This window comes from Pseudophryne corroboree, chromosome 2 (assembly GCF_028390025.1).
Source record: "Pseudophryne corroboree isolate aPseCor3 chromosome 2, aPseCor3.hap2, whole genome shotgun sequence".
NCBI lineage: Eukaryota > Metazoa > Chordata > Amphibia > Anura > Myobatrachidae > Pseudophryne > Pseudophryne corroboree.
Genome location: NC_086445.1, coordinates 593,076,209 through 593,102,922, shown reverse-complemented (window position 1 = coordinate 593,102,922; position 26,714 = coordinate 593,076,209). Strand labels below are relative to the sequence as shown.

Genomic DNA, 26,714 nt, shown 5'->3' with positions numbered 1-26,714 from the left:
TAGTAGTTTAGGAGTCTGCTGACAGTGTCCAGCAGGTCCGTCATTATATTATATATACCTGCAGTAGTGATATATATATATTTTTTATATCATTATCATCTCTATACTAGCAGACGCAGTACGGTAGTCCACGGCTGTAGCTACCTCTGTGTCGTCAGTGCTCGTCCATAATTGTATACCTACCTGTGGTGGTTTTTTTTTTTCTATCTTCTTCATACTAGTAGTTTAGGAGTCTGCTGACAGTGTCCAGCAGGTCCGTCATTATATTATATATACCTGCAGTAGTGATATATATATATTTTTTATATCATTATCATCTCTATACTAGCAGACGCAGTACGGTAGTCCACGGCTGTAGCTACCTCTGTGTCGTCAGTGCTCGTCCATAATTGTATACCTACCTGTGGTGGGGTTTTTTTTTCTATCTTCTTCATACTAGTAGTTTAGGAGTCTGCTGACAGTGTCCAGCAGGTCCGTCATTATATTATATATACCTGCAGTAGTGATATATATATATTTTTTATATCATTATCATCTCTATACTAGCAGACGCAGTACGGTAGTCCACGGCTGTAGCTACCTCTGTGTCGTCAGTGCTCGTCCATAATTGTATACCTACCTGTGGTGGGGGGTTTTTTTCTATCTTCTTCATACTAGTAGTTTAGGAGTCTGCTGACAGTGTCCAGCAGGTCCGTCATTATATTATATATACCTGCAGTAGTGATATATATATATATATTTTTTTTTTATATCATTATCATCTCTATACTAGCAGACGCAGTACGGTAGTCCACGGCTGTGGCTACCTCTGTGTCGTCAGTGCTCGTCCATAATTGTATACCTACCTGTGGTGGGGTTTTTTTTTCTATCTTCTTCATACTAGTAGTTTAGGAGTCTGCTGACAGTGTCCAGCAGGTCCGTCATTATATTATATATACCTGCAGTAGTGATATATATATATTTTTTATATCATTATCATCTCTATACTAGCAGACGCAGTACGGTAGTCCACGGCTGTAGCTACCTCTGTGTCGTCAGTCACTCGTCATCCATAAGTATACTAGTATCCATCCATCTCCATTGTTTACCTGAGGTGCCTTTTAGTTGTGCCTATTAAAATATGGAGAACAAAAATGTTGAGGTTCCAAAAATAGGGAAAGATCAAGATCCACTTCCACCTCGTGCTGAAGCTGCTGCCACTAGTCATGGCCGAGACGATGAAATTCCATCAATGTCGTTTGCCAAGGCCGATGCCCAATGTCATAGTACAGAGCATGTAAAATCCAAAACACAAAATATCAGTAAAAAAAGGACTCAAAAATCTAAAATAAAATCGTCGGAGGAGAAGCGTAAACTTGCCAATATGCCATTTACCACACGGAGTGGCAAGGAACGGCTGAGGCCCTGGCCTATGTTCATGGCTAGTGGTTCAGCTTCACATGAGGATGGAAGCACTCAGCCTCTCGCTAGAAAAATGAAAAGACTTAAGCTGGCAAAAGCACAGCAAAGAACTGTGCGTTCTTCGAAATCACAAATCCACAAGGAGAGTCCAATTGTGTCGGTTGCGATGCCTGACCTTCCCAACACTGGACGTGAAGAGCATGCGCCTTCCACCATTTGCACGCCCCCTGCAAGTGCTGGAAGGAGCACCCGCAGTCCAGTTCCTGATAGTCAGATTGAAGATGTCAGTGTTGAAGTACACCAGGATGAGGAGGATATGGGTGTTGCTGGCGCTGGGGAGGAAATTGACAAGGAGGATTCTGATGGTGAGGTGGTTTGTTTAAGTCAGGCACCCGGGGAGACACCTGTTGTCCGTGGGAGGAATATGGCCATTGACATGCCTGGTGAAAATACCAAAAAAATCAGCTCTTCGGTGTGGAAGTATTTCAACAGAAATGCGGACAACAGGTGTCAAGCCGTGTGTTGCCTTTGTCAAGCTGTAATAAGTAGGGGTAAGGACGTTAACCACCTCGGAATGCCTTTCTGCCATTTCATCTTGGATGACATCTCGCCACCTCAAACTTAATATTTCCAAAACAGAATTAATTATATTTCCAACGGCCAATAGTAGTTTCCAACCTAATATCTCTATCACTGTTGAGAACTCTGCAATCACCCCTACCCCACAAGCTCGCTGCCTAGGTGTCATTCTTGACTCTGAACTGTCCTTTGTTACCCACATTCAATCTGTCTCAAGATCATGTTACATACATCTAAGAAACATATCCAAAATACGCCCTTATCTTACACAAGACACAGCAAAAACTCTAATCCATGCTCTCATTATCTCCCGCATTGATTATTGTAATAGTCTCCTGACCGGTCTTCCCAAACATAGGCTCTCACCACTACAATCCATTTTGAATGCAGCTGCAAGGCTAATCTTCCTTGCCAGACGTTCATCGTCTGCAGATCCGCTCTGTCAGTCCCTCCATTGGTTACCGGTATTCTACCGTATTAAATATAAAATACTTTTACTCACATACAAGGCTATTAACCAAACTGCACCAACATACATCTCTTCACTCATCTCAAAATATCTCCCTACCCGACCTCTCCGCTCTGCACAAGATCTACGTCTCTCATCCACACGCATTACTTGTTCACACTCAAAATTTCAGGACTTTATCCGGGCTTCACCCACTCTGTGGAATGCCCTCCCACGCACAGTAAGACTCGCCTCTAGTCTCCAAACCTTTAAATGTTCCCTGAAAACTCATCTCTTCAGACAAGCCTATCAAATTCCAGACCCACCCACATAACCTTCAGTGCTTACCTATCTAATTACATCCTCTGTAGAATATTCATAACATCACATATCTTGTCTTTCTTTAGTCTCACACCCTCCTGACACTTGGATAACTTTGTGGGGTATCATCATACAACCCATTAGAACCTAGCAATCTGGTGGACCATTATGCAATAGTTAGCATCAATCCTTGTGTATCTATGCCTATTTCCCTATAGATTGTAAGCTTGCGAGCAGGGCCTTCCTACCTCTGTCTGTCTGTTTTTACCCAGTTTTGTTCTATTACTGTTGTTCTAATTGTAAAGCGCAACGGAATATGCTGCGCTATATAAGAAACTGTTAATAAATAAATAAATAAATAATAAACATCCTCCCTTATACGTCACCTGCAGCGCATTCATCATAAGTCAGTGACAAGTTCAAAAACTTTGGGCGACAGCGGAAGCAGTCCACTGACCAGTAAATCCCTTCCTCTTGTAACCAAGCTCACGCAAACCACCCCACCAACTCCCTCAGTGTCAATTTCCTCCTTCCCCAGGAATGCCAATAGTCCTGCAGGCCATGTCACTGGCAATTCTGACGAGTACTCTCCTGCCTAGGATTCCTCCGATGCATCCTTGAGTGTAACGCCTACTGCTGCTGGCGCTGCTGTTGTTGCTGCTGGGAGTCGATGGTCATCCCAGAGGGGAAGTCGTAAGACCACTTTTACTACTTCCACCAAGCAATTGACTGTCCAACAGTCCTTTGCGAGGAAGATGAAATATCACAGCAGTCATCCTGCTGCAAAGCGGATAACTGAGGCCTTGGCATCCTGGGCGGTGAGAAACGTGGTTCCGGTATCCATCATTACTGCAGAGCCAACTATAGACTTGATTGAGGTACTGTGTCCCCGGTACCAAATACCATCTAGGTTCCATTTCTCTAGGCAGGCGATGCCGAAAATGTACACAGACCTCAGAAAAAGACTCACCAGTGTCCTAAAAAATGCAGTTGTACCCAATGTCCACTTAACCACGGACATGTGGACAAGTGGAGCAGGGCAGACTCAGGACTATATGACTGTGACAGCCCACTGGGTAGATGTATTGACTCCCGCCGCAAGAACAGCAGCGGCGGCACCAGCATCTCGCAAACGCCAACTCTTTCCTAGGCAGGCTACGCTTTGTATCACCGCTTTCCAGAATACGCACACAGCTAAAAACCTCTTACGGCAACTGAGGAAGATCATCGCAGAATGGCTTACCCCAATTGGACTCTCCTGTGGATTTGTGGCATCGGACAACGCCAGCAATATTGTGTGTGCATTAAATATGGGCAAATTTCAGCACGTCCCATGTTTTGCACATACCTTGAATTTGGTGGTGCAGAATTATTTAAAAAACGAGAGGGGCGTACAAGAGATGCTGTCGGTGGCCAGAAGAATTGCGGGACACTTTCGGCGTACAGGCACCACGTACAGAAGACTGGAGCAACACCAAAAACGCCTGAACCTGCCCTGCCATCATCTGAAGCAAGAAGTGGTAACGAGGTGGAATTCAACCCTCTATATGCTTCAGAGGTTGGAGGAGCAGCAAAAGGCCATTCAAGCCTATACAACTGACCACGATATAGGAGGTGGAATGCACCTGTATCAAGCGCAGTGGAGAATGATTTCAACGTTGTGCAAGGTTCTGCAACCTTTTGAACTTGCCACACGTGAAGTCAGTTCAGACACTGCCAGCCTGAGTCAGGTCATTCCCCTCATCAGGCTTTTGCAGAAGAAGCTGGAGACATTGAAGGAGGAGCTAACACTGAGCGATTCCGCTAGGCATGTGGGACTTGTGGATGGAGCCCTTAATTCGCTTAACAAGGATTCACGGGTGGTCAATCTGTTGAAATCAGAGCACTACATTTTGGCCACCGTGCTCGATCCTAGATTTAAAACCTACGTTGTATCTCTCTTTCCGGCAGACACAAGTCTGCAGGGATTCAAAGAACTGCTGGTGAGAAAATTGTCAAGTCAAGCGGAACGCGACCTGTCAACATCTCCTCCTTCACATTCTCCCGCAACTGGGGGTGCGAGGAAAAGGCTCAGAATTCCGTGCCCACCCGCTGGCGGTGATGCAGGGCAGTCTGGAGCGACTGCTGATGCTGACATCTGGTCCGGACTGACGGACCTGACAACGATTACGGACATGTCGTCTACTGTCACTGCACATGATTCTCTCACCATTGAAAGAATGGTGGAGGATTATATGAGTGACCGCATCCAAGTAGGCACGTCAGACAGTCCGTACGTATACTGGCAGGAAAAAATAAGAATTTACTTACCGATAATTCTATTTCTCATAGTCCGTAGTGGATGCTGGGGACTCCGTCAGGACCATGGGGAATAGCGGCTCCGCAGGAGACAGGGCACAAAAGCAAGCTTTTAGGATCACATGGTGTGTACTGGCTCCTCCCCCCATGACCCTCCTCCAAGCCTCAGTTAGGTACTGTGCCCGGACGAGCGTACACAATAAGGAAGGATCTTGAATCCCGGGTAAGACTCATACCAGCCACACCAATCACACCGTACAACTTGTGATCTGAACCCAGTTAACAGTATGATAACAAAGAAGTAGCCTCTAAAAAAAGATGGCTCACAACAATAATAACCCGATTTTTGTAACAATAACTATGTACAAGTATTTGCAGACAATCCGCACTTGGGATGGGCGCCCAGCATCCACTACGGACTATGAGAAATAGAATTATCGGTAAGTAAATTCTTATTTTCTCTAACGTCCTAGTGGATGCTGGGGACTCCGTCAGGACCATGGGGATTATACCAAAGCTCCCAAACGGGCGGGAGAGTGCGGATGACTCTGCAGCACCGAATGAGAGAACTCCAAGTCCTCTTTAGCCAGAGTATCAAATTTGTAAAATTTTACAAACGTGTTCTCCCCTGACCACGTAGCTGCTCGGCAAAGTTGTAATGCCGAGACCCCTCGGGCAGCCGCCCAAGATGAGCCCACCTTCCTTGTGGAGTGGGCTTTAACAGTTTTAGGCTGTGGCAGGCCTGCCACAGAATGTGCAAGTTGGATTGTGCTACAGATCCAACGAGCAATCGTCTGCTTAGACGCAGGAGCACCCATCTTGTTGGGTGCATACAAGATAAACAACGAGTCAGATTTTCTGACTCCAGCTGTCCTTGAAATATATATTTTCAATGCTCTGACAACGTCCAGTAACTTGGAGTCCTCCAAGTCGCTAGTAGCCGCAGGCACCACAATAGGCTGGTTCAAGTGAAAAGCCGAAACCACCTTAGGGAGAAAATGAGGACGTGTCCGCAGTTCTGCCCTGTCCGAATGGAAAATCAGATATGGGCTTTTGTACGATAAAGCCGCCAACTCTGAAACTCTCCTGGCTGAAGCCAGGGCCAGTAGCATGGTTACTTTCCATGTAAGATACTTCAAATCTACCGATTTGAGAGGCTCAAACCAATGAGATTTGAGAAAATCCAAAACTACGTTTAGATCCCACGGTGCCACTGGAGGCACAATTGGGGGCTGTATATGTAGTACACCCTTGACAAAAGTTTGTACTTCAGGCACTGAAGCCAATTCTTTCTGGAAGAAGATTGATAAGGCCGAAATTTGAACTTTAATAGACCCCAATTTTAGGCCCATAGACAATCCTGCCTGCAGGAAATGTAGGAATCGACCCAATTGAAATTCTTCCGTTGGGGCCTTCTTGGCTTCACACCACGCAACATATTTTCTCCAAATGCGGTGATAATGTTGTGCAGTCACTTCCTTCCTAGCTTTAATCAAGGTAGGAATAACTTCCTCTGGAATGCCCTTTTCTTTTAGAATCCGGCGTTCAACCGCCATGCCGTCAAACGCAGTCGCGGTAAGTCTTGGAACATACAAGGTCCCTGCTGAAGCAGATCCCTTCTTAGAGGTAGAGGCCACGGATCTTCCGTGAGCATCTCTTGAAGTTCCGGGTACCAAGTTCTTCTTGGCCAATCCGGAGCCACTAGTATTGTTCTTACTCCCCTTTTCCGTATAATTCTCAGTACCTTTGGTATGAGAGGCAGAGGAGGGAACACATACACTGACTGGTACACCCACGGTGTTACCAGAGCGTCCACAGCTATTGCCTGAGGGTCTCTTGACCTGGCGCAATATCTGTCCAGTTTTTTGTTGAGGCGAGACGCCATCATGTCCACCTTTGGTTTTTCCCAATGGTTCACAATCATGTGGAAAACTTCCGGATGAAGTCCCCACTCTCCCGGGTGAAGCTCGTGTCTGCTGAGGAAGTCTGCTTCCCAGTTGTCCACTCCCGGGATGAACACTGCTGACAGTGCTATGACATGATTTTCCGCCCAGCGAAGAATCCTTGCAGCTTCTGTCATTGCTCTTCTGCTTCTCGTGCCGCCTTGTCTGTTTACGTGGGCGACTGCCGTGATGTTGTCCGACTGGATCAACACCGGCTGACCCTGAAGCAGCGGTTTCGCCAGGCTTAGAGCATTGTAGATCGCTCTTAGCTCCAGTATATTTATGTGAAGAGACGTCTCCAGGTTTGACCATACACCCTGGAAGTTTCTTCCCTGTGTGACTGCTCCCCAGCCTCGTAGGCTGGCATCCGTAGTCACCAGGACCCAGTCCTGTATGCCGAACCTGCGGCCCTCTAACAGATGGGCACTCTGCAACCACCACAGGAGAGACAACCTTGTTCTTGGTGACAGTGTTATCCGCTGATGCATGTGCAGATGCGATCCGGACCATTTGTCCAGCAGATCCCACTGAAATATTCGTGCGTGGAATCTGCCGAATGGAATTGCTTCGTAAGAAGCCACCATCTTTCCCAGGACTCTTGTGCATTGATGTACTGACACATTTCCTGGTTTTAGGAGGTTCCTGACAAGTTCGGATAACTCCCTTGCTTTCTCCTCCGGGAGAAACACCTTTTTCTGAACAGTGTCCAGAATCATTCCCAGGAACAGCAGACGTGTTGTCGGTGTCAATTGAGATTTTGGAAGATTCAGAATCCACCCGTGTTGTTGAAGCACTACTTGGGTTAGTGCTACCCCGACTTCCAGCTGTTCTCTGGACCTTGCCCTTATCAGGAGATCGTCCAAGTAAGGGATAATTAATACGCCTTTTCTTCGTAGAAGAACCATCATTTCGGTCATTACCTTGGTAAAGACCCGAGGTGCCGTGGACAAACCAAACGGCAGCGTTTGAAACTGATAATGACAGTCTTGTATCACGAACCTGAGATACCCTTGGTGTGAGGGGTAAATTGGGACATGCAGATAAGCATCTTTTATGTCCAGGGACACCATGAAGTCCCCTTCTTCCAGATTCGCTATCACTGCTCTTAGTGACTCCATCTTGAACTTGAATTTCTGTATGTACAGGTTCAAGGATTTCAGATTTAGAATAGGTCTTACCGAACCGTCCGGCTTCGGTACCACAAATAGTGTGGAATAATACCCCTTTCCCTGTTGTAGGAGGGGTACCTTGATTATCACCTGCTGAGAATACAGCTTGTGAATGGCTTCCAATACCGTCGCCCTTTCTAAGGGAGACGTTGGTAAAGCAGACTTTAGGAACCGGCGAGGGGGAGACCTTTCGAATTCCAACATGTAACCCTGAGATACTATCTGCAGGATCCACGGGTCCACCTGTGAGCGAGCCCACTGATTGCTGAAAATCTTTAGTCGACCCCCCACCGCTCCTGAGTCCGCTAGTAAAGCCCCAGCGTCATGCTGATGGCTTTGTAGAACCCGGGGCGGGCTTCTGTTCCTGGGCAGGGGCTGCTTGCTGCCCTCTCTTACCCTTTCCTCTGCCTCGGGGCAGATAAGACTGTCCTTTTGCCCGCTTGTTTTTATAGGAGCGAAAGGACTGCGGCTGAAAAGACGGTGTCTTTTTCTGTTGGGAGGGGGTCTGAGGTAAAAAAGTGGATTTGCCGGCAGTTGCCGTGGCCACCAGATCCGATAGACCGACCCCAAATAATTCCTCTCCTTTATATGGCAATACTTCCATATGCCTTTTGGAATCCGCATCACCTGACCACTGTCGCGTCCATAAACTTCTTCTGGCAGATATGGACATCGCATTTACTCTCGATGCCAGAGTGCAAATATCCCTCTGAGCATCTCGCATATAAAGAAACGCATCCTTTAATTGCTCTAAAGTCAATAAAATACTGTCCCTATCCAGGGTATCAATATTTTCAGTCAGGGAATCCAACCACACTACCCCAGCACTGCACATCCAGGCTGAGGCTATTGCTGGTCGGAGTATAACACCAGTATGTGTGTAAATACTCTTCAGTGTAGTTTCCAGCCTCCTATCTGCTGGATCCTTGAGGGCGGCCGTATCAGGAGACGGCAACGCCACTTGTTTTGATAAACGTGTGAGCGCTTTATCCACCCTAGGGGGTGTTTCCCAGCGCGCCCTAACCTCTGGTGGGAAAGGGTATAATGCCAATAACTTCTTTGAAATTAGCAGTTTTCTATCGGGGTTAACCCACGCTTCATCACACACGTCATTCAATTCCTCTGATTCTGGAAAAGCTACAGGTAGTTTTTTCACCCCCCACATAATACCCCTTTTTGAGGTACCTGCAGTATCAGAGATCTGCAAAGCCTCCTTCATTGCCGTGATCATATAACGTGTGGCCCTATTGGAAAATACGTTTGTTTCTTCACCGTCGACACTAGATTCATCTGTGTCGGTACCTGTGTCGACTGACTGAGGTAAGGGACGTTTTACAGCCCCTGACGGTGTCTGAGACGCCTGAGCAGGTACCAACTGGTTTTCCGGCCGTCTCATTTCGTCAACTGACTTTTGTAATGTACTAACATTATCACGTAATTCCATAATTAAGGCCATCCATTCCGGTGTCGACTCCCTAGGGGGTGACATCACCATTACCGGCAATTGCTCCGCCTCCATACCAACATCGTCCTCATACATGTCGACACACACGTACCGACACACAGCAGACACACAGGGAATGCTCTTATCGAAGACAGGACCCCACTAGCCCTTTGGGGAGACAGAGGGAGAGTTTGCCAGCACACACCAAAAAGCGCTATAAAATGTATATAAACAACCCTAAAAGGTGTTGTTTCTGTTATATGCGCTTTAAAATATATAAATATCGCCAAAATATGCCCCCCTTCTCTTTGTTACCCTGTTTCTGTAGTGCAGTGCAGGGGAGAGTCCTGGGAGCCTTCCTCACAGCGGAGCTGAGCAGGAAAATGGCGCTGTGTGCTGAGGAGAATAAGCCCCGCCCCCTTTTCGGCGGGCTTTTCTCCCGGGTTTTGAGATATCTGGCCTGGGTTAAATACATACATATAGCCTCAATGGCTATATGTGATGTATTCCTTTGCCATAAAAGGTATTAAATATTGCTGCCCAGGGCGCCCCCAGCAGCGCCCTGCACCCTCCGTGACCGTTCAGTGTGAAGTGTGTAGCAACAATGGCGCACAGCTGCAGTGCTGTGCGCTACCTTCATGAAGACTGAAGAGCCTTCTGCCGCCTGTTTCCGGACCCTCGATCTTCAGCATCTGTAAGGGGGATCGGCGGCGCGGCTCCGGGACGAACCCCAGGGTGACCTGTGTTCCGACTCCCTCTGGAGCTATGTCCAGTAGCCTAAGACTCCAATCCATCCTGCACGCAGGTGAGTTGAAAATCTCTCCCCTAAGTCCCTCGATGCAGTGAGCCTGTTGCCAGCAGGACTCACTGAAAATAAAAAACCTAAAAACTTTTTCTAAGCAGCTCTTTAGGAGAGCCACCTAGATTGCACCCTGCTCGGACGGGCACAAAAACCTAACTGAGGCTTGGAGGAGGGTCATGGGGGGAGGAGCCAGTACACACCATGTGATCCTAAAAGCTTGCTTTTGTGCCCTGTCTCCTGCGGAGCCGCTATTCCCCATGGTCCTGACGGAGTCCCCAGCATCCACTAGGACGTTAGAGAAAGAGGCAATTTGGAGGCCCTTGCACAAACTGGCTTTATTCTACCTAAGTTGCCCTCCCACAAGTGTGTACTCCGAAAGAGTGTTTAGTGCCGCCGCTCACCTTGTCAGCAATCGGCGTACGAGGTTACTTCCAGAAAATGTGGAGAAGATGATATTCATTAAAATGAATTATAATCAATTCCTCCATGGAGACATTCACCAGCAGCAATTGCCTCCACAAAGTACACAGGGAGCTGTGATGGTGGATTCCAGTGGGGACGAATTGATAATCTGTGAGGAGGGGGATGTACACGGTGATGAATCGGAGGATGATGATGAGGTGGACATCTTGCCTCTGTAGAGCCAGTTTGTGCAAGGAGAGATTAATTGCTTCTTTTTTGGTGGGGGTCCAAACCAACCCGTCATTTCAGTCACAGTCGTGTGGCAGACCCTGTCACTGAAATGATGGGTTGGTTAAAGTGTGCATGTCCTGTTTATACAACATAAGGGTGGGTGGGAGGGCCCAAGGACAATTCCATCTTGCACCTCTTTTTTCTTTAATTTTTCTTTGCGTCATGTGCTGTTTGGGGAGTGTTTTTTGGAAGGGCCATCCTGCGTGACACTGCAGTGCCATTCCTAGATGGGCCAGGTGTTTGTGTCGGCCACTAGGGTCACTTATCTTAGTCACACAGCTACCTCATTGCGCCTCTTTTTTTTCTTCTTTGCGTCATGTGCTGTTTGGGGAGTATTTTTTGGAAGGGCCATCCGGCCTGACACTGCAGTGCCACTCCTAGATGGGCCAGGTGTTTGTGTCGGCCACTAGGGTCGCTTAGCTTACTCACACAGCTACCTCATTGCGCCTCTTTTTTTCTTTGCGTCATGTGCTGTTTGGGGAGTGTTTTTTGGAAGGGCCATCCTGCGTGACACTGCAGTGCCACTCCTAGATGGGCCAGGTGTTTGTGTCGGCCACTAGGGTCGCTGAGCTTAGTCACACAGCTACCTCATTGCGCCTCTTTTTTTCTTTGCGTCATGTGCTGTTTGGGGAGTGTTTTTTGGAAGGGCCATCCTGCGTGACACTGCAGTGCCACTCCTAGATGGGTCAGGTGTTTGTGTCGGCCACTTGGGTCGCTGAGCTTAGTCATCCAGCGACCTCGGTGCAAATTTTAGGACTAAAAATAATATTGTGAGGTGTGAGGTGTTCAGAATAGACTGAAAATGAGTGGAAATTATGGTTATTGAGGTTAATAATACTTTGGGATCAAAATGACCCCCAAATTCTATGATTTAAGCTGTTTTTTAGGGTTTTTTGAAAAAAACACCCGAATCCAAAACACACCCGAATCCGACAAAAAAAATTCGGTGAGGTTTTGCCAAAACGCGTTCGAACCCAAAACACGGCCACGGAACCGAACCCAATACCAAAACACAAAACCCGAAAAATTTCCGGTGCACATCTCTAGTTTTAGTGAGCTGAAAAACTAAAAATCCCAACATGGAAAAGAGCCAGTGAAGTAAATTATGAGTAAAGGTATTCCAAAAAATAGTTACTTGGTGGTGAAGCATCACACAACTTAATAAAATGATGCATAAGGTGATTTATGAAATACCTGTAGTTTACCTGAGCTTGTGATGTTGTTGGCTTATGACTCAGCAGGAGTTATTACTCTACACTGCAGGGGGTTGATACACTGAAGGACCTCCTGTGGAGCAGACTGAAGGAGAACTGCAAATGGGACCAATAAAATATCTTGGATTTGTTCCATGCATAGGAAAGGCTGAGGTATGCGACAAGTCAGATATCACTAAATAAATATGTAAAAGTATTTCATCCATCCCAGCTTACACTCTGCTGGGAAAGTGCTGAATTTAGCAATTGATGTTAAAACACCTTTAACCTCAATTAATTATTTCAGCACAAGTTGCTACAAGTGGATACTAAGGGCCTAATTCAGACCTGATCACAGAAGCAAATTTGTTAGTTAATGGGCAAAACCATGTGCACTGCAGGTGGGGCAGATATAACATGTGCAGAGAGAGATAGATTTGGGTGTGGTGTGTTCAAACTGAAATCTAAATTGCAGTGTAAAAATAAATCAGCCAGTATTTACGCTGCACAGAAACAATGTAACCCACCCAAATCTAACTCTCTCTGCACATGTTATATCTGCCCCACCTGCATTGCACATGGTTTTGCCCATTAGCTAACAAATTTGCTGCTGCGATCAGGTCTGAATTAGGCCCTAAGTAGTACAGACAGGAGTAAGCACTGTGTTCTGGAAGGAATGAATTATGGCCTGATTCAGAGATGTACACTAATCTTAGCATCTGCGTACCAACGTGCAAAGTAGATGCAGATCCTTCAATAACACTGGTCTACAAAAATAAACTTTTGTAGACCAGTGAGAACTGAACAGACTGAATCTAAATGTATTTTTCGTGCTGACTTTGAATATACATTCAGATTTATTCCATCGGGCAGGGTTTTTTTTTTTAACATATATTTAAAGTTTTATTAAAATAGTAGTTCTGGAAGTCCTCATTCTGTCTGACCTAAAAAGTTGTAGATGATGATTTTTGGCCATATTTTGCCTTTGGGAGGTCTCTTCATGGTCCAGCACTAGTCAGCCAGCGTACTGGAACTCCATTTGCCTTGGTACCTCTTTTTCTATCATATAAATCTGCTGATTGAAATGCTCACCATGCTCATCACTGACAGTCCCAAGATTTTCTGGGAAGAAGTCTTGGGGGTATATTTACTAAGGTACAGGTTTATAGAAGTGGAGATGTTGCCCTTAGCAACCAATCAGATTCTATCTATTATCTTCTAGAAGGAGCTAGATGAATGATAAGTAGAATCTGATCTCTACTTCTATAAACCCGCAGCTTACTATACCCCTAGGTGGGAGTCCAAGAAGTGAGGTATTAAAGACGTTGCATCCCATAGCTTTGTATAAATTCACTAGATCACTCACTATGGGCGGGATGTACTAATGATTACCGCTACGGTTTTTCCCATTTACCGTAGAGGCTATTTAACGCAGAGAGATATGTATTAAACCTCGGGCACTGATATGCCCTTCTCACCGTACTGCTGGGTGGCCGAGCCGGGTGGGGGGACAGCCAGCAGCAGCAGCTGACCAGCAACAAGTGGCTGCAGCTTCCGCTTTCGCGATACAGGGTTCGAGGGATGAGTGTCCTCTGCCGGAGTACTACAGCTCCGAGGGTGTGGGCTCCGGAGGCTCTCAGCATTGTTGTATCCAGCTGCCTCAGGTATGTACAGCCCGCACCCTCAGCTGCTGTGTTCCGGCATGCTGCTCCGGCTGCTGCTGGCTGTCCCCCCGCCCAGCTCGGACACCCAGCAGTATGGTAAGAACTGAAGGGCATCTCAGTGCCCGAGGTTTAGAACATATCTCTCTACGTTACATAGCCTCTGCGGTAAATGGGAAAAACCGTGGCGGTAATCATTAGTACATCCCGCCTTATATCATGATAGTTTTCTGCTTTGTGATTTCCAAAAAACAAGAACAGATCTTTTTAAATGACAACCAGTCTTCTTTTTCCAGTGGATTTTTATCAATCATTACTGACCTTATTTGTGGCTCTATAAAATGTCTTCTTTTAGTTTTGCATCCCTTACTTTTGGAAATTCATATTTCAAATGCATAAATGCAGCAGAGTTTTTATCAATTGCGTTTACAATTTGTTTCATCAGTCCTAGTTTAATATGCAGTAGAGGCAAATACACTTTTTTTAGGATTCACTAAAGGGGTATTTAACACATTTTTCTACCCAGGAACAAGAGATTCATGTTTAGGCCATTGTTTACTAATGTCTGTGTGTGTATGACAGGCCATAAAGAACACTAAAATATGAAAAAAGAAAAGTAACTGGCACAAACACACTATGCCTGATAAAAACATTCTAATCGCATATTTGAATTCAGAATTTAATACTGCACTAGAGCCACTATTCAAAAAACCATGTTGACCTGTGTAATCGACCATCTGATTACCCTTATGGTCAGTCACACAGAATGACCGCTGGAATTGAGACGCAGGCACCATGTTTTCTCTGTATGACATATAGGCGGAGATACTCCCCTAAAACGGTCACAACACGCCAACATTTTTGCTGCCAATCGCCGTAATCTCTCTCTCAATTACTTTGTGAAGAATTCTTCACTGTGAGCGGCATCACTAACGTACCTTAGTACGTTCGCAGTGTGACCGTGTTTTATCCTTACAAAGAACTAAGCTTCAAAAAGGGTTATGATTACCTAAAGGATGAAAAAGGGGCAGACTAGATGGGCCAAGTGGTTCTTATCTGCCGTCAAATTCTATCTTTCTATGTTATCTTTCTATGACCATGACCCATGCGCAGTCAGCCGCTAATCACTCAGCTGTGTGAATATCAGCATTGTGTATATGTCTGAATCAGGCCCTATGGTGGAAGATAGTGGATCCTCAAGGCATAGAGAACCGCTTTACACTCCTCCAACAGTATGTTTTCTGAAATGTCCTACATGAGGACATAACTAGCCAAGATCAACTACTGACCGCTGATGCTTGAAAAACATAGTGATAAATCACATCTATCCCATCCATACCGAGCTGTGCATTACTCTATGACAGCACTATGTAAATAAAAAATAATAATAATCCAAGATTTAATTTCATGTGGATTTTAGATTACTATTAGAACCATAACTTTTCTATCGGTATATTTTGATGAGGTGTGTTCCAAAAACATACATTCAGGGGACATTTTATTAGGTAAACCTGCTTTCTACTAAGTACTGTAGAATGGCCTTTTAATCCCAGAACAGCTCGAATGGTTAATTACATGTTTTTAGTGACATGTCATTAATCATATTGACATGACAGCATTTACAAGCAAGGTCTGTTAGCTGCGCCTTCATTCTGCAAATCTCCCGATCCACCACATCCCAAAGGTGCTTTATTTGATTGAGACCTGGTGACTCTAGAGGTCATTGGACTACCTTGAAATCACTGCCAGGTTGGGGGAACCAGCTTCACATGATGTGCTTTGTGACATTATCTTGCTGGAATTAGCCATTAGAAGATGGGTAAACTACAGCCAAAATGAGATGCACATGAATAGCAAATACTTTAACGGTAGCATACAGACAATGCTCGATTTGTATTGAGGTACCAACATTCCACACACCATTTCACCACCAATAGCCGGAACCACTGACACAAAGCAGGATGGATTCATAGATTAATGCTATTCAGGCCAAAGACTGGACCTAATCTCTGAATGTAGGGATTCATCAGACCAGGTGATGTTTTTCCAGTTTTTAAGTGTTCAGTTTTGGTGAGTCTATAACCACTTTGTTTTATCTTTTGTACCAACAATCATTCCACAGTCAAAGCCATTTATTGTAGATTACATTTCTTCCCCTTTCCAGTGTTTGGTCTGAACAACAACTGAACCTCTTGACCATGTCTGACTTGATGTCACATAAGTGGCGAATTAGATATTTGCATTAAAGCCAAATGTAAGGTGTTTCCTGCACAACAACTGGAGCAGCTCTCACCTAGGTTGTTTCACCTACCCAGTTAAACATAAGATAAAAACAAAGAAATAGGCTAAGTGATTGTTGATTGGGACATGGTATTTGAACAAAGTATTGAAACATATTATAACATATTGCAACACCAAACAATAGTCCTTCATTGCAGTAGAGATGAGCGGTCCGGATTACCTTGAATCCGGACCGCTCCGAACAGGATGATCTGAGCCGCATCCGAGCCTGGCTCTGGGACTTCCCGCCAGGCTTGGAATGTCAGAGCGAGGCTGAACTTCATCGTACTTCATCAGATTCTTGCGGGACTTGGAGTGTATATAAGGCGCCGCGGACGGTAATCGGTGCCATTTCACTGCATGCTCCTGTGCTGCGCTGTGCTCTGCGTTGTTGGGCTGTCAGTAAGAGAGTCCATCTAAGTAACCAGGGCTGTCAGTCAGAGCGTCCATCAAAAGGGCTGTCACTTGAGTACATCTAAGGGGCTGTCAGTCAGTGTGTACTGTGTAGTGTACATCTAAGGGGCTGTAGCTTGTGTACATCTAAGGGGCTGTCAGTCAGTGTGTAGTGTCCATCTAAGGGGCTGTCAGTCAGTGTGTAGTGTACATCTAAGTGGCTGTCAGTTAGTGTGTAGTGTACATCTAACGGACTATCAGAGTGTCCATCTAAGGGACTGTCAGAGTGTACATCTAAGGGGCTGTCAGAGTGTACATCTAAGGGGCTGTCAGTGAGTTTGTAGTGTACATCTAAGCGACTGTCAGAGAGTACATCTAAGGGGCTGTCAAAGGGTACATCTAAGGGGCTGTCAAAGGGTACATCTAAGGAGCTGTCAGTCAGTGTGTAGTGTACATCTAAGTGTGTCTATCTAAGGGGCTGTCAGTCATTGTGTCCATCTAAGGGACTGTCAGTTATTGTGTTCTGCTAGGTGGTTGTGGTGGGGATCCGGATTGAAAGTCGACAGTAACTAGGTCGACAATGTCTAGGTCGACCACTATCGGTCGACAGTAACTAGGTCGACAGGGTCTTTAGGTCGACATGTTCTAGGTCGACAGGTCAAAAGGTCGACATGAGTTTTTCACAATTTTTTTTCTTTTTTTGAACCTTTTCATACTTAATGATCCACGTGGACTACGATTGGAACGGTAATCTGTGCCGAGCGAAGCGGCAGCGGAGCGAAGGTACCATGCCCGGAGCATGGCGAGCTTCGCTCGCCATGCGAGGGGACGCGGTGCACTAATTGGGGTTCCCGGTCACTCTACGAAGAAAATGACACCAAAATAACATTAAAAACTCATGTCGACTTTTGACCTATCGACCTAGAACATGTCGACCTAAAGACCCTGTTGACCTAGACACCCTGTCGACCTAGTTACTGTCGACCAATAGTGGTCGACCTAGACATTGTTGACCTAGTTACTGTCGACTTTCAATACCACACCCGTTGTGGTGCTATCACTGTTCATCTAAGGCGCTGTGGTGCTGTTACTGTGTCCAGTCCCCTAAATCCATCACAGTGGTACTGCAGCAACTACGCAGGCCCCACCCTCTGTGTTCATAGTGTAACTCCATATTTTTGTTAAAAAAATAAAAGTTTTGTATTTAAATTGTTTGTACTGCGCACTGTACCTCAGTACACCATACTGTACCCCAGTGCATGTGTGTAAAAGCGGTCTGACTCCATACAGTATGGGCCAAGCTGCTAGTTTAAAAAAATAAAAATACAAATTGTTGTATTTAAATTGTTTGTACTGCACACTGCACCCCAGTACGTGTGTATAAAAGTGGTCTGACTCCACGCAGGTTGGTCCAAGTTGCTAGTTTAAAAATAGCAAAATAAAAATTGTTGTATTTAACTTGTTTGTACTATGCCCTGCACCCCAGTACACCATGGTTTAAAGAACCAAATACTAGCGCTCCAGCTGCTGCCACCAGTCAAGATGCTGATATTAGTCCTTTAACATCATCTACTAATGCTGATGCTCAAGGGCATAGAGGGTTTACATTGGTAAAGAAAAAAACACCTCAGGCTCTAATAAAGAGAAAGTTTGTTCCTGCAGAAAAACATAAAATTGACAACATGCTATTCACCACATGCAGTGGCAATGAAAGACTCAGGCCTTGGCCTTTATTTCTGAGTGGTGATTCTGCAACTGTCAGTGAGGCATCTTCATCTGCCTCTCATGAATAAGCAAGACATTTTTGCCCTGAGTCTAGAAGAGGTGTAAAAAAAATCAAAACCACTAAAGCAATAAAACCAACTGTGCGTTCAGAAACAGATATTTCACAAATCCCTGAGGAGAGTCTAAGTGTGTCCATGAGTCCTATGTGTGAGCCTAACTTCAGAGAAGCCGCCTTCCATTTCTGCTCCCTCTGTATATGTGGAGATGAGCAACATAAGTTTTGCTGATGACATAGAAATTGAGGATGCCACCATGCAATTGCAAGAGGATGAGGGGGATATTTGTGTAGCTGACGCTGTCATTAATGAGAATGAGGATGTTGTGTGTGTAAGTCAGGCACCAGTGGAAGCATCTCCTGGCCATGATAAGACCATTGTCATGCCTGGTCATAGAACCAACAAATCCAGCTCTAATGTGTGGAATTATTTTTACACAAATCCTGACAACCTTTGTCAAGCCTTCTGTAGCCTTTGTGGAACCACAGTAGGTAGAGGTAGGGATGTTACGCCTTTAGGAACCTCCACCCTATTTATATAATTTTCAGCAAATCCACGAGAAGTATTTTATATTATCCACAACTGGTGCTAAAAAAATAACAGCAAGCAGTCCAGCATCAGCTAGATCCCTTCTCTCTACTAGATACCAGCACCTGCAATCTCCACCACCAACACCTTTATCCTCAATATCCTCATTAATGATCAGAAATAGTCCTGCAACCAATTTGTCTGTCACGATCCGGGTATCTGGACGCCATTACTTACCCTTCAGATGCCTCCTAAGGCTGGCTCAGCGTTCCAGGACCGGATTCCGCTGTTCCTGAGTTTCCACATGCAGAATGTCAGAGCGGTGATTTCATCAGCCGCGGCCTCCGCTGTGCCCGCGTGGTTAAATGTGCGCTTGTCAGTCTGGCGTCTCCTGTCTCCTGTGGCCGGCGTCGCCATTACTGTTTCAATTCTCACATGGATTACAAACCAAACTTCCCTCCAAGTGTCTGCATGGGCGCAGCCATCTTGGATTTTGTCATCTGATCATTTCCACCAATCTGCTGTCTGTATTGTTGATTTGCATAATTGCCTAGCCAACCCCTTCCTTGCTGCAGGTATAAGTAAGCTGTACCTGAGCAAGGAAGGCGTCAGTGCTTTGGTTGTCTAACCTAGTTCCAGTTTGTCTCTCTCCTGTGGTTGTCTTCCAGGTTCCAGCTCCTGTCTCCAGACTTCTGCTATAGAGACCCGCACCAGCATTCCATCTGCGGTGTAGCCTGACTCTCCGATCCATTCTGGACTCACCTGTTTCCAGTTACAACAATCACCTGCTTCCAGCCCAGCTTCCAGCAGTGTACAGCTTCTCTTAAAGGGCCGGTGTCCTTTCTGCAGTTTACCACTCTCCACCGGTATTATTATTTCACCGCTCTCAAACTCCAAACTTCATCAATCACCTGCTTCCAGCCCAGCTTCCAGCAGTGTACAGCTTCTCTTAAAGGGCCGGTGTCCTTTCTGCAGTTTACCACTCTCCACCGGTATTATTATTTCACCGCTCTCAAACTCCAAACTTCATCAATCACCTGCTTCCAGCCCAGCTTCCAGCAGTGTACAGCTTCTCTTAAAGGGCCGGTGTCCTTTCTGCAGTTTACCACTCTCCACCGGTATTATTATTTCACCGCTCTCAAACTCCAAACTTCATTATTATTTCATCGCTCTCAAGTTCGTTTATTATTTAACTGGTTCCAGCCAGTATCCACTCCGTACCAACAACAGTCTGGTTCCAGCCAGTATCCACAGCAGCCGTTTTATCTTCAGCAACCCAGCCTTTCCTGGAACACCAGCTGGTACGATCCTGGGTTCTCTCCATTGCTACAGTCAGGTCTGGTAAGGACTTTCCAACTAGAAGATTATAAGAACTGTCTCACCCTACCAGTGCCTGTGGCCCTTGCCACCCTGTAGTACCCAGGAATTGTATTTATCCTCTGTTGACTTTTATGTTTCCTTTACTGCTGCTGTGTTACGGAGTTTGTCATAATAAACATCATTGACTTTTATCCTGGTTGCCGTGGTCACGCCTTCGGGCAGTTATTCTACATGTTACTTACATGTCTAGGGGTCTGATACAATCTCCCAGGTTCCGTTACATCTCAGCCCCTACAACTGAGGCTGCCTCCCGTCAGCTCAGGCCCTCAGTTGTGACAGTAAGCACTGACCTAATGAATCCAGCCGGAGACCAGGATCAAGCGGCCAGGCCGATGCAAGAACTGGCAGCCCGACTTGAACATCAGGAGGCTGCACAGGGCCACATCATCCGCTGTCTCCAGGATCTCTCTACACGGCTGGATGGGATTCAAACGACCCTCCGTGGACCTGGCACGTCCGGTGCGTCCACTACAGTGACACCAGCTGTAACCCCACCCACCTTACCCATTTCCAGTCCACATCTTCATCTTCCAACGCCAGCAAAATTTGATGGATCTCCAAGGTTCTGCAGGGGATTTCTCAATCAATGTGAAATCCACTTTGAGCTTCTACCTGGCAATTTCTTCAGTGACCGTACCAAAATTGCCTATATCATCTCCCTTCTCAGTGGCTCAGCCCTTGACTGGGCATCACCTTTATGGGAGAAGTCTGATCCCCTGCTATCCTCCTATACTGACTTTGTAGCTACATTCAGGCGCATCTTCGACGAGCCAGGCCGGATAACATCTGCTTCATCTGAGATTCTCCGTTTACGCCAGGGAACACGTACTGTGGGACAGTATCTTATACAGTTTAAAATCCTGGCATCCGAACTGGCATGGAACTACGAGGCCCTGTATGCTGCATTCTGGCATGGCTTATCAGAACGCATCAAGGATGAGTTAGCTACCAGAGACTTGCCCTCTAAGTTGGATGAGCTAATTTCTCTTTGCACGAAGGTTGATCTACGTTTCAGAGAGAGAGCAACCGAGCGAGGAAGATCATCTACTCCTAAATCTTCTGCTCCTCCTCCTCGTCAACCATCTCCATCCAAGGATGAGCCTATGCAAATTAGTCGTTCCCGTCTATCTCCCGCTGAGCGCCGAAGACGTCTCTCTGAGTCTCTCTGTCTCTACTGTGCAGCTCCGTCGCACACTATCAATGCCTGTCCCAAACGTCCGGGAAACTCCAGATCCTAGCTCGCCAAGGAGAGGGCCGGCTAGGAGTAATGATCTCCTCTCCATCTCCTCATGACTGTAACCTCCCAGTGTCGCTCCAAACTGCTCAACGTTACAGGAACGTCATTGCCCTCCTTGGTTCCGGAGCAGCTGGGAATTTCATAACCGAAGCTTATGTTAAACGGTGGTCCCTACCCACCGAGAGACTGTCCTCGTCCATCTCTTTGACTGCCGTGGATGGCAGCAAGATTTTTGACGCAGTCATTTCCTTAAGGACTCTTCCAGTTCGTCTGAGAGTGGGAGTTCTTCATTCTGAGTATATTTCTTTTTTAGTGATTCCAAGAGCCACACATCCAGTGGTTTTAGGCCTTCCATGGCTCCGTCTCCACAACCCATCAATTGACTGGACGACTACGCAAATACTGGCATGGGGTCCCTCCTGTGCTGAGACTTGTTTAGCCAAAGTTCTTCCTGTTTGTTCTTCCTTCCCCAGGTCATCTGATGTTCCGCCTCCTCCATATCAAGACTTCACGGACGTGTTCAGTAAAGCCTCTGCTGATATCCTTCCTCCTCATAGAGAATGGGACTGCCCAATCGACCTCATTCCAGGGAAGGTTCCACCGCGAGGCCGAACTTATCCGTTGTCTCTGCCTGAGACACACTCCATGGAAGAGTACATCAAAGAGAACCTGGCGAAGGGTTTCATCCGACCATCTTCTTCTCCAGCCGGCGCAGGTTTCTTCTTCGTTAAGAAGAAAGACGGTGGTCTGCGTCCGTGCATCGACTACAGAGGTCTGAACGATATTACCGTCAAGAACCGATACCCTTTACCCCTGATTACCGAGCTCTTTGATAGAGTTAGTGGTGCAACTATTTTCACAAAGCTGGACTTGAGGGGTGCCTACAATCTCATCCGAATCCGTGAGGGTGACGAGTGGAAGACCGCCTTTAACACCCGTGACGGACATTATGAGTACCTCGTCATGCCCTTCGGATTGAGCAACGCTCCAGCAGTCTTCCAGCACTTCGTGAATGAGATTTTCAGGGACATCTTGTACCGCCATGTCGTGGTTTATCTAGACGACATCCTCATCTTTGCTAATACTCTCGAAGATCATCGTTTCTGGGTAAAAGAGGTTCTTTCCCGTCTCCGTGTCAATCACCTCTATTGTAAATTGGAGAAGTGTGTGTTTGAAGTTAAAACCATTCCGTTTCTAGGTTACATTGTGTCCGGTTCCGGACTAGAGATGGATCCTGAGAAACTCCAAGCAATCCAGAATTGGCCTATACCCTTAAGCCTCAAAGGGGTCCAGAGGTTCTTAGGGTTCGCCAATTATTATAGAAAATTTATACGAGACTTTTCCACCATTGTGGCGCCTATCACTGCATTAACCAAGAAAGGTGCTAATCCGTCCAAGTGGTCCGAGGAAGCTACACAGGCCTTTCACCTTCTGAAGCAACGGTTCATCTCTGCACCAGTTCTGAAACAGCCCGACACCGACTCTCCTTTTATCTTAGAGGTAGATGCCTCCTCCGTTGGAGTAGGAGCAGTGTTATCCCAGAGGGCCAAAGATGGACATCTACATCCTTGCAGTTTCTTCTCCCGGAAGTTCTCCCCAGCTGAGCGCAACTATGCCATTGGCGATCAGGAGTTGCTAGCCATCAAGCTCGCTCTGGAGGAGTGGAGATACCTGTTGGAGGGAACTTCCCACTCAATCACCATACTTACCGACCACAAAAATCTTTTATATCTCAAAGGCGCACAATGTCTGAATCCTCGTCAGGCCAGATGGGCACTTTTCTTCTCTAGGTTTGACTTTAAACTCCAGTTCTGTCCGGGTTCTCAGAATCGTAAGGCCGATGCCCTTTCCCGCTCATGGGAGCAAGAAAATGAGTCCGAGTCTGCAGACAAGCATCCTATTATTAATCCGTTGGCATTCTCCACGGTAGGGATGGACTCTACGCCTCCACCAGGGAAAAGTTTTGTTAAGCCAGTTCTAAGGAAGAAGCTCATGCATTGGGCCCATGCTTCCCGTTTTGCTGGACATACAGGCATTCAGAAAACCCTTGAATTTATTTCTAGGTCCTACTGGTGGCCAACTCTGAAGAAGGACGTTATGGAATTTATTGCCTCCTGCCCAAAGTGTGCCCAACACAAAGTCTCCCGCCAGTCGCCTGCGGGGCAACTGGTTCCATTATCTGTTCCCCGTCGACCTTGGACCCATTTGTCGATGGACTTTGTTTCCGATCTACCTATCTGCAACAAGTTTAATATCATCTGGGTGGTAGTTGACCGGTTCACCAAGATGGCACATTTCATCCCTCTCACCGGTCTTCCGTCAGCTTCCAAGTTGGCTCAAGTGTTTATACAAGAGATCTTCCGACTTCACGGTCTTCCTGAAGAGATCATCTCGGATCGTGGAGTACAATTTGTAGCCAAATTTTGGCGAAGTTTGTGTCAAGCCCTCCAAGTCAAGTTAAAGTTTTCCACGGCTTACCATCCTCAGACCAATGGTCAAACCGAGAGGGTGAATCAGGACTTGGAGGCCTTCCTCCGTATATATGTGTCTTCCTCTGAAGATGACTGGGTTCAACTCCTTCCTTGGGCCGAGTTCAGCCACAACAATCAATACCATTCCTCATCTTCTTCTACACCATTCTTCATTAATTATGGATTCCACCCTAAAGTCCCAGAATTCCAACCGCTTCCCGCAACTTCTGTTCCAGCAGTGGATGTCACCTTGCGTCAGTTTTCAAATAACTGGAGGAATGTCCTCGCAGCCCTGCTTAAAGCCTCATTCAGGTATAAGAAGTTTGCCGATAGGAAGCGTAGAGCGGTTCCTGCTCTCAAGGTGGGTGATCGTGTGTGGCTGTCCACGAAGAATTTGAGATTGAGAGTTCCCAGCATGAAATTTGCACCTCGCTACATCGGACCCTTCAAGATTGAACAAGTCATCAATCCTGTTGCCTACAGGTTACAGTTACCATCCTTCTTGAAAATACCCAGGACATTTCATGTTTCTTTGTTGAAACCGCTGATCCTGAATCGGTTTCATTCCGCACTTCCTCCAGCTCCCAAAGTTCAGACTCAACGGGGAGTCGAGTACGAGGTGGCCAAGATTTTGGACTCACGTTTCCGTTACGGTCAGTTACAATACCTCATTGACTGGAAGGGCTATGGTCCTGAAGAACGCTCTTGGACCAATGCCTCAGACGTCCATGCTCCTGCCTTGGTCCGAAATTTCCACGCAAAGTTTCCTTTAAAGCCTAAGAAGTGTCCTGGGGCCACTCCTAAAGGGGGGGGTGCTGTCACGATCCGGGTATCTGGACGCCATTACTTACCCTTCAGATGCCTCCTAAGGCTGGCTCAGCGTTCCAGGACCGGATTCCGCTGTTCCTGAGTTTCCACATGCAGAATGTCAGAGCGGTGATTTCATCAGCCGCGGCCTCCGCTGTGCCCGCGTGGTTAAATGTGCGCTTGTCAGTCTGGCGTCTCCTGTCTCCTGTGGCCGGCGTCGCCATTACTGTTTCAATTCTCACATGGATTACAAACCAAACTTCCCTCCAAGTGTCTGCATGGGCGCAGCCATCTTGGATTTTGTCATCTGATCATTTCCACCAATCTGCTGTCTGTATTGTTGATTTGCATAATTGCCTAGCCAACCCCTTCCTTGCTGCAGGTATAAGTAAGCTGTACCTGAGCAAGGAAGGCGTCAGTGCTTTGGTTGTCTAACCTAGTTCCAGTTTGTCTCTCTCCTGTGGTTGTCTTCCAGGTTCCAGCTCCTGTCTCCAGACTTCTGCTATAGAGACCCGCACCAGCATTCCATCTGCGGTGTAGCCTGACTCTCCGATCCATTCTGGACTCACCTGTTTCCAGTTACAACAATCACCTGCTTCCAGCCCAGCTTCCAGCAGTGTACAGCTTCTCTTAAAGGGCCGGTGTCCTTTCTGCAGTTTACCACTCTCCACCAGTATTATTATTTCACCGCTCTCAAACTCCAAACTTCATCAATCACCTGCTTCCAGCCCAGCTTCCAGCAGTGTACAGCTTCTCTTAAAGGGCCGGTGTCCTTTCTGCAGTTTACCACTCTCCACCGGTATTATTATTTCACCGCTCTCAAACTCCAAACTTCATCAATCACCTGCTTCCAGCCCAGCTTCCAGCAGTGTACAGCTTCTCTTAAAGGGCCGGTGTCCTTTCTGCAGTTTACCACTCTCCACCGGTATTATTATTTCACCGCTCTCAAACTCCAAACTTCATTATTATTTCATCGCTCTCAAGTTCGTTTATTATTTAACTGGTTCCAGCCAGTATCCACTCCGTACCAACAACAGTCTGGTTCCAGCCAGTATCCACAGCAGCCGTTTTATCTTCAGCAACCCAGCCTTTCCTGGAACACCAGCTGGTACGATCCTGGGTTCTCTCCATTGCTACAGTCAGGTCTGGTAAGGACTTTCCAACTAGAAGATTATAAGAACTGTCTCACCCTACCAGTGCCTGTGGCCCTTGCCACCCTGTAGTACCCAGGAATTGTATTTATCCTCTGTTGACTTTTATGTTTCCTTTACTGCTGCTGTGTTACGGAGTTTGTCATAATAAACATCATTGACTTTTATCCTGGTTGCCGTGGTCACGCCTTCGGGCAGTTATTCTACATGTTACTTACATGTCTAGGGGTCTGATACAATCTCCCAGGTTCCGTTACATCTCAGCCCCTACAACTGAGGCTGCCTCCCGTCAGCTCAGGCCCTCAGTTGTGACATTGTCAATGCTACTTGACTCCTCTTCTTTCCAGGATTCCTCAGAAAAATCCTTGAGAGCTAGACCTGCTGCTGCTGGGGGTGGTACTTCATCCCAGAAGTGGACGAAGAAGACTGCTAGTAGTTGTTCCACAAAACAATTGACTGTTAAACAATCCTTTGCAAGGGGGAGCAAGTATGACAGTTCTCACCCAGTCGCACAGCGGATCACTGACACCATGACTACTATGCTAGTATTAGATCTGCGTCCAATATCCACTATTAATGCAGTGGGTTTTATACAGTTAATTGAGGTCCTGTGTCCCAGGTACCAAATTCCATCTTGGTTCCATTTTACCCGAAAAGCCATTCCTCGGCTGTACCAGGACGTTAAAAAAAATAATCTAATTATTGCCATACACAATTTTATTATAACCACTGTC

The 26,714-nt window shown here is 46.4% G+C and overlaps 1 long non-coding RNA gene across 2 annotated transcripts in view; it reads left to right on the top strand.

The window, feature by feature from the left end:
• LOC135038085 (uncharacterized) overlaps positions 1-26,714 on the top strand; it is a 123,336-nt gene that overhangs the window by 57,228 nt on the left and 39,394 nt on the right. Inside the window, exon 1 of one of the 2 annotated variants that reach the window (XR_010232513.1) lies at positions 13,860-13,955. The exons of the other annotated variant lie outside the window; for it this stretch is intronic. This is a non-coding gene — a long non-coding RNA (uncharacterized LOC135038085). Of the gene's footprint in view, positions 1-13,859; positions 13,956-26,714 lie in introns of those variants that run through there. 2 annotated transcript variants of the gene reach the window in all.